The sequence below is a fragment of the Bos mutus genome, chromosome 2 (genome assembly GCF_027580195.1).
Source record: "Bos mutus isolate GX-2022 chromosome 2, NWIPB_WYAK_1.1, whole genome shotgun sequence".
In the NCBI taxonomy this organism is placed as follows: Eukaryota; Metazoa; Chordata; class Mammalia; order Artiodactyla; family Bovidae; genus Bos; species Bos mutus.
Window position 1 is genome coordinate 132,202,066 of NC_091618.1, and position 8,229 is coordinate 132,210,294.

At 45.0% G+C, this 8,229-nt stretch overlaps 1 long non-coding RNA gene across 1 annotated transcript; it reads right to left on the reverse strand.

Moving 5' to 3' along the window:
• Positions 1-832: 832 nt before the first annotated feature.
• LOC138990441 (uncharacterized) lies at positions 833-8,017 on the reverse strand. The gene is made up of 3 exons (XR_011466554.1): positions 7,920-8,017; positions 7,338-7,472; positions 833-944 (listed from the first exon to the last, which is right to left on the reverse strand). It is a non-coding gene; the product is annotated as an uncharacterized lncRNA (long non-coding RNA).
• Positions 8,018-8,229: the final 212 nt, after the last annotated feature.

Here is an 8,229-nt window from a genome sequence, read left to right on the forward strand (position 1 = left end):
CTGGCCTGGCCCCAGAGCAGAAGGACAGCTCTCTGGGTGATCTTGTTTGAAATGAGCAGAGCGGTGACAGGAGTGGGAGTGCTGTCCTCCTTGCTCCCGTCTGTAGTAGCCGCCCTGGGATCTGGCTCAAGGGGCAATGCACATGGCTGTGGAATGGACAGGCCATGAGGCATGGGGTGTGGGGCAGGGTCCGGCAGAGGCTCGGTCCCCTCCCCATTGAGAAGGGCTTGACAAGGGAAAGAGTGGGCACTAGGCCAGAGAAAGCTCTGGGAGGGGAGCTCTTTCTTCTCCATCTCCCCTGACTTCTCTAGACCCCTGTGACAGACCTTGGAAGGGAGTGTTCCCAGGATCACGAGTCCTCACCTCTATCCCTACCTCAGAGATGCAGGAACAGAGCTCCAAAATGCTTCAAGTGCCTGCCCTGGGCTTAGATGTGGAAGGCGGTCTGGCCGAATGATCCACCTCCACCACTACAGTATGACCCTTGAATTTTGAGTGCAAAATGCTCACAGCTGCAGGATACCTGGCATCTCCTCCATCGAGAAGCTGATTGCGAGGGGCCAAGAAGGGGCACTTTTGCATAAGTTTGAAAGTACAGTAAGTCCCCTACATGCAAATAAATTCCGTTCCGAGAGCACATTCATTAAGTTCGATTTGTTTATAAGTCCAACAAAGTTAGCCTAGGTACCAAATTAACACAATTGGCCATACAGTACTATACTGTATAGATTGATAATATTCTTCACACCAATAAGGACATAACAAACAGACACAAAAGGTAAAGAAAACATTTTTAATCTTACAGTACAGTACCTTGAAAAGTACAGTAGTACTTTTGTGCTTTCTCCTCCCTCATTTCTGTAAAAAGGTCCTGGAGCCCCAGACGTGGAGGGGAAAGCGGCCGTGCACCACCACTTTTACACTTGCTTCCAGACATCCTGGACCTGAAATAAAGATATGTATACTGTACTTTATATAAACACTGCACAGTGAAGTACACAAAAGTGCAAACACTTGTAGAGGATGCCCGCACGCGACGATATACACCAGATGAATGAACTAAGTTATGTGATTGGATATGTGAATGTATGTTCGCATCTTTGGAAGTTTGAATCTTGAAAGTTCATGTGTAGGGGACTTACTGTAAAGGTAATAATGCCTTAACCCTAGGACCCTGGGGAGGGTGTTGGCGGGTATTTGGCTGGGCCGACTTTGGCTGGTGAAGCCAGGAAGGGAGCCCAAGTGCACTTTGTTTGTATTTACGGGTTCTGATTTTAAAAATAAATTGTCATTTATCTTGACTCAATTCATGAAACTGGGCCTCCTGCTGGGAGGGCTGGGAAGAAACACAGGCTGCCACCCATGTGAAGCTCCCTCTGGGAGCTGGAGGACACTGTAGGTTAGAAGGGGCTGGATGCAGCCTGCAGGGTGGGGGTTGACAGCCTTAGGAGCAGCCTGTGTGTGAAGAAGGTCAGGGGCTTGAGGGAGTGCAGTGCACTTAGGGAACTGCAGGTTCCACATGTGTGTGTGTGTGTGAACACACTGGCGGCCCTTGTCTGGAAGCGTGTGTGCGTGTGCTTGCTGTATGATTGTGCGTGTGTGTCTAGAAGGACCTTAGTGACCCAGGCAAGGTGGCCGGGCTGGTCTCCTACAGGTGGGGCGATCACTGAGGTCGTGACAGGGTCAGACTGGCTGGGCCGGAGGGGAGAACAATGGCAGAGGCCACGAGCTTGGGTCAAGCCTGCACGTGGCCCTTCATATGGGTCTGGGCTGTGTTGGTTGAGACGCATCGCTGGACCAGCTTGGACCTGGGCAGCACAGGCCTTCCAGTTTCTGAGGAGCGTGGAGTTGGTTCATTTCTGACTCTGGAAGCATGACAGAACTGAGGTGTGGAGGGCTGACAAAGAGTGGTGGAGGGACTCGCCTAGGACTGTGCTTTGAGAACAGGCTCACTCTTCACGAGGCACCGAAGGGCCCCAGGGCCCGAGTTTGGTCCAGAAGGGAAAAACAATTACCACACCAAAGAACCAGGTCTCTTGTTAGATCCCTGCTCTGAGGGATACTCATTTTTGTTTTTTAGCTTTAGTGAGACCTCTCACTTTGAAAAGGGTCAGCTTTAGAAAGGGCCACATGGAAAGTCAGAGGCAATGGGAAAGGCGGGCTGAGAAGTGGACGCATGCATGCCCAAGACCAAACACACTTCTCCAGGATGGAGTGAATTCAATGTAGGAAGAGGCTCACTCAAAGAAGTAAATAGATTTGGAGGACAGCAATATAAATCTAGGCCCAAGTGAAGATAATTATGTTTGCTTTTATATGACACAATTTATGTTTACTTAAGAAGATAATGTTGACTTGTTTCTTTGTGGATATTTGTATCTTCACGTATTTGGGTACCTCTGTCGTCTGCAAACCCTCCAAGGCAGTGTGGTGGGGCAGTGAAAACGTCAGGAAGACTCAGACTTATTGTAGTCCTGATGTCTGACCCTGGGTGAACCTCTTTACCTCTCTCAGTCTTTGTTTTCCTGCTGGTAAGATGAGGGGTTGCACTAGATAATCTCCAGTGTGGCCTGATTCTAACATTCAAGATGGGGTAGACTATGTGCAGGAAGTACCTGATGTGTGTGGCATGGTATTGGGCTGTGTTTTGCCATAGAATTGACATAACAAACAAACATAAAGATTGGATAAAATAGGAATAGAAAAGTGATACTAAAATCTTTTAGTCTCAAAAGTTTGCATCTCCTAAATTTCTAGCTCTTTCTTAAAAAGAAAATTTGCTTTCAAATCCCAACATGATTCATTTTTTGAGTTTTCCCTATGCCTGGTTTCAATAGTATGCTCTGCTTTGTACAAAAGCCCAGAGGCATGAAATAGATTAGCTCTCAGAAAACTGGAAGGTCAGTCTATTTTTCAATTGATTATAAAATTCATATATTCGAATAGGGAAATTTTTTAAAGGACAGACAAACCCTAAAAAGAAAACAAAAATTGCCCATAACATTACTATCCAGAGGAAAGTATTATTAACCCTTCCCTTTAAACTTTTAAAACATTAAACATTTTAAACATTAAACATTTCCCCTTAAATATTACTATCCAGAGGAAAGTATTATTAACCCTTCCCTTTAAACTTTTCTACAGCATATAAATTCAAATACAGAAATCTTAAAATACAGAAAACTATAAACACAACAAACACCCATATATCCACCATATCGAATGAACAACTGTCAATATAGATCACATTTATAACATCTTTTTTACTTTCTAAAGAATTAAAACTTATTGTAAATTGGCTTCTCCTTGACCCCTACCACTGCAACAAGTATTGTGATTCCATAAGTATCTTTTCAGTCTGTTTTTTGAGGGCTTGTATATTATATACTAGTATCCATGAGTAATTTACAATATTGTTTCCTATGCTTCAAAAAATGCATATAAATAATATCATACTAAAAGTTTTGTTTTGCAACTCTTTTCTTGATTAAACACTATGTTTTTGAGAAATATCCATGGTGATACACAGAGATCTAGTTATATATCTGTTGGATAGCATTTTATTGAATATTCCATGTTTTATTTATCCTTTCCATGAGTGGTTTGAGTTTTTATATATGTATATATGTTATTTTGTTTACATTATGCTTTTTTCAAGAAATATTTCATGATGAAAATTGCCTTGCATCATTGGCAATTCTTAAAAACATCGGTTTTGAATGCTGAATATCATTCCATTTAGTGGATGCAGTAAAGTTTATGTAACCATTAAAGCTGTGGTCTAGTATTGTTCAGTGGACACACCAACTCTCCAATACCGTGAGCCCACAAGAATAGAATTTGAGTTTGATGAAATCCATGGCATCTGTGGGATTCAGGCAGACTTGCAATACATTTCCAGCTTTGTTACAAACTGGGTGAACTAAGCAAATTCTTTAACTTCTGGGGGCCTCCAAATTCCCACCTGGACCAGAGTGGGGTTGTAATAATATACTCAGTTTCCAGGGGTGCAGGGAAAATGCAGGCATGGTGCCAGGCATATCACTGACCAACACTGCTCATCATAAGCAGAGTTGTTATTGAACAGAGAACTGTTGAGACTAGGTTTCCTCTGTGGAACTGGTTTTCTTTTGTGTACCTTGGAGTTATAGGTGGTGTTTTGTTTTGGAGATATAAGCACAGCCTACTCCAAGCTTTCAAACTACAAGGTGCACAAGCATCACCTTGGGGGTTCATTGAAATGCAGATTCTGATCAGTAGGTCTGGGGCTCCCAAGAGCCTGCATTTCTAAGCACCCCATGGGTGATGCTGGTTGGCACTGCTGAGCTGGTCAGCAGTGAGGTTTTGACCGCGTGGGCCTCTTTCACAGGCTCACTCTCCCCTCGGCTCTGGTCTTCATCCACACATGTGGGTGGTTGCACAAGAGTGGTGGCTGTGTTTGGCTGCAGCCAGCCACAGGAAGCCTCCCTCCTTCCCTCCCTCCTTTTCTTGTTTCAGGGGGCATTCTGGGGGCTCTCCTGTGCCTTAGGGTTGCTGAGGAGTGTACATGCTTCCATAGGTATTGTGGTGATAATGAAGTCCTAAAGAAGAGTGCCTTTTCTTTTTATTTGTTATATTCCTAAATCCATTCATTGTTGCTATCAGGGATACATGGTGGAAAAAAAAAATTCGCCTTTATTAGGTGATGTGCCATCCTGTTGTCAGTTACCAATAGTCAATTTTAGTTAAACTGGATTGACTCAGTAAACATTTTAATATTATTTAATGTTAATATTAATATTTGATATTATTTGAAATTGTTTTATAACCTAAAGATCTTTGACCACTAATTAAACATAAAAGAATAAAACTAACCTGTAGATCTTGGATGAAGGATGAAGATTGTGCTAACAGGATGTTACAACAACATCCATATAAAAATAAGAGAATCGGTCAACAGGAGGCCAGATGCTGTTGACAGATCCAGCTGTCTGCATCTGCTGGAGGGGGTGGGGGAGGGAGTTAGCCTCCTCATTTGGTCCCTCTGGCCTTCCATCCAGAGACACGCTCTGCTTAATCAGTGCATGGTTGCCAGTTGGCCCGAGGCAGAGAAAAAAGAAATGATTCCTGCTGCCTGCACTCCATCCCCTCCTGTCACCGCTCCTCTGGAGATCCAGGTGTTCACGACCTTGGGCAGAGCCCTGGCCTCCCTCTGTGACCATATTTCAACATGTCCCCACCTTGTCAGGCCCTGTTCCTGAGCTGTTTCTTGTTGTAACCCTGCAGGTCATCCACCCCCTTCGCTCTCCTTCTCTGCTGTGTTAGTTGAGAACTTCCAGGACTCTCCTTCATCTTCCAGCCCTTGCCCCCTCCTGCTTCTCCCTGACCACACTCAACTTCATTCCTGCCTCCTGCCTGGAGGATGAGAGCTCCCATCTCCACTCAAGACCATATTTTTTTGTGTCTTGGCCCTCTCCTGATGCTCATATGTACTTAACATCTATTCTCTCCATCCCACCCCATCCCACACTCTGAGTTCTGGAAGGTCAGGGACCGATTTCTTACTTAAGGCTTATTGTTATTCAATAATTTCTTATTCTTATCCTCATGTTCAAAATGGCCTTCAGTAAATGTTTGTTTGATAATCGAGTACTATTGACTCTCAAATCCATATTGTTAAATCTGGCCTCTTCTTCTCGATGGCTCATATACCAGTTGGCATCTGTGAGATGTGACAAGAGCAGTCCAGACTCAAGGTGTCCAAAATTGAAGCCATTGTTTTTTTTCTTCAATTGGCATGAGTTTACTGTCCTCATTGTTTGGCATTCATCATAGAAAGCTGAACTTATGACTGGCTTCTCTTGACCTAATGGGTGTCCACGGGCATCCAGAGACTCAATCCCACTGCGTGTACCTCTTGTTCCCTGCTAGAATTCAGATGGGTTTCAGACGAGTCTTGAACCCAGAACCTCGTGCACAGAGCCAAGAAATGACTTTCTATTCCAGCCATAGGACCTCAGGGAAAGACAGGGTCAGGGGCCCACCAAAACCCCGTATCTCAGGTTGTGTTGCCAAATGAATAGAGAGGGACAGGGGATTCCCCTCCATCATGGTATCCAGATCTCCCCAGTACCAGTGATAATTTGGCAAGTAAAGATTCCAAGGTCACTCTTATTTATGGTGGGAGCCTCATCTATTCTAGACACCTCTGCAAATTGAAACAATAATTCTCCCAGTTAATAGAAAATAAGGATCACAAAATTACTATACAAAAGTTGTCTATAAGAGGACGTAATGGTGTAGTCTTTGAGACTGAGAAGCCTCCCATTTTTCAATAACACTCAATAGTGAAGACTATACAATGCTCTAAGGCAGACAAACAGACTCACTCCCTCAAAACTTAAACTCCCAATACAATATTGTAAAGTAATTAGCCTCTAATTAAAAAAACAAAAAAAAAAAAAAACTTAAACTCAGAGTGAGGAGTGGCTGGGGAGGGAATCCCAGACTCCACTTCTGGACCATTATCATAAAGAACTTTAGAAATATGAAAAAGAATATTATATTTCTGGCTGAATGGGTCAGCTCAGTTCCCAAACTTAATGAAGATCAAATAAAGCCACTAATAGAACCATTAATCAAGTCCAAGAAAATAGGGTTTGGGGAATCAGCATTCTCTGTTGAGGACAGCTTAACCTCACACCCTTGCTTTCCCAGGAAAAGGCTATAAATAAATGATTGGGGTTGATGGATTCACAAGGCATCTGCTTTTCTTTTTTGCACCTTCTCTCATTGTTGTCCGTGACTCCAGGCTCCTATAAAAGGCCATTTTGTATCTGAGCTGATGAGACAGTGAATCAAGTTATCCTGCTCCACCAGGAACCATGCTGTGTTCCACAGGGGTGGAATCTTCTCCCAGAATCTGAATGGCAGGCTCCCTGCATGGGAGGGATGCAGCTTTGGACAAAGCTTGGCTTCCCCAAGGTTCAAACTAGAAGTGAAAGGCCTTCAAAAGTTTGCTGCATCTGCAAGTTCCTCTGATTTGGCAGGGCCAGGAGGGTACTGCGTGAGACCAGGCTCCCCTGACTCAAGCTCAAGCTCCAATTCCCATCTCAGGGGGCACAGGGTGGCCAGGAGCTGTGGCTGCCAAGGTCAGGGGAGCAATTGGAACTTGGGGCGCAGAAGAGTGACCATCAAGAGCCTCTGGACTGCACTGCGGGCCACTGTGATTCTTTCTTTGGGCAGTTAGTTCTCTGCTTTTATTGCCACTTCTCCCTTGCCCCGGGTACAAGGAAGAAAAGGTTTCCCACCATTTCAGTTCTACAAGGATCAAGTCATCACCCGCTGCTGTCACTCACCCCATGACAGTGAGCCTTAGGGAGACTCAGGGTGGAGGAAACCAGAGAACACTCTGTGCTTCCGGTGAATGGGGCTGCCTGCTGTTAGATGCATATCTCAGGAAGAATTTCGATGACTCCAGATCTTACATCTTCCTGTACACAGAAAAGCATGAAAAATTATGAACTTGAGATGTCTGTTCTTTGTGATTAGCAGTAGTCTTTTGTTGCTCAACTGCATGTTTTTCCCAGCAAAAAAAAAAAAAAATTGTTCAGATATATCCTGACTCTCCCCCTACCTCTTTGGAATAGTCCCTCAGAGTTACGGAGAGGCTGTCTCTCAGGCTGTAGTCCTTAGTAAAGTCTCTGAATAAAACTTAACTCACTGCTCTCACGTGCATTTTTCTCAGTCGACATGGGGACACGCTGCCCTTTACTCACTAGGCCACACCACCCCACTGCCTACTGCCTCTTTCTGCCTCAGCATCCTCCCATCACTGACCCCATTTGCAACACTCTGCCCAAACGGCTGCAGTTTGAGTAGACTTTGACTTGTCCTTGAGGACACAGTTTAATGCCACCCGCTGGGACGTCATGACCTACCTCATCTAGGTTAGGCAGTGGTTGTGGCAGCACTACACCTTCTCTTCTGCAGTACTTTGCTTTGCAACCTTGCCGTGGCCTGTTGAATTGTCTCCCTTACCGAACCGGAGGCGTTGTGAGGTCAGTGACCTGCTCCCAGCTGCATCGCGGTGGGCGGAGCCCCATCCTGCTCCCTCGGTTTCCTGCGCCTGCATGTTACCACGCCAGTGGGTTCTGTGGGGCTGGGGCCAGTGCTCACCCTCCTGCTCCCTGTGGGGGCCCTGGCAGGACTCGCGTGTGGTTCAAGGAGGTCCCTTGGTCACGTGAATAC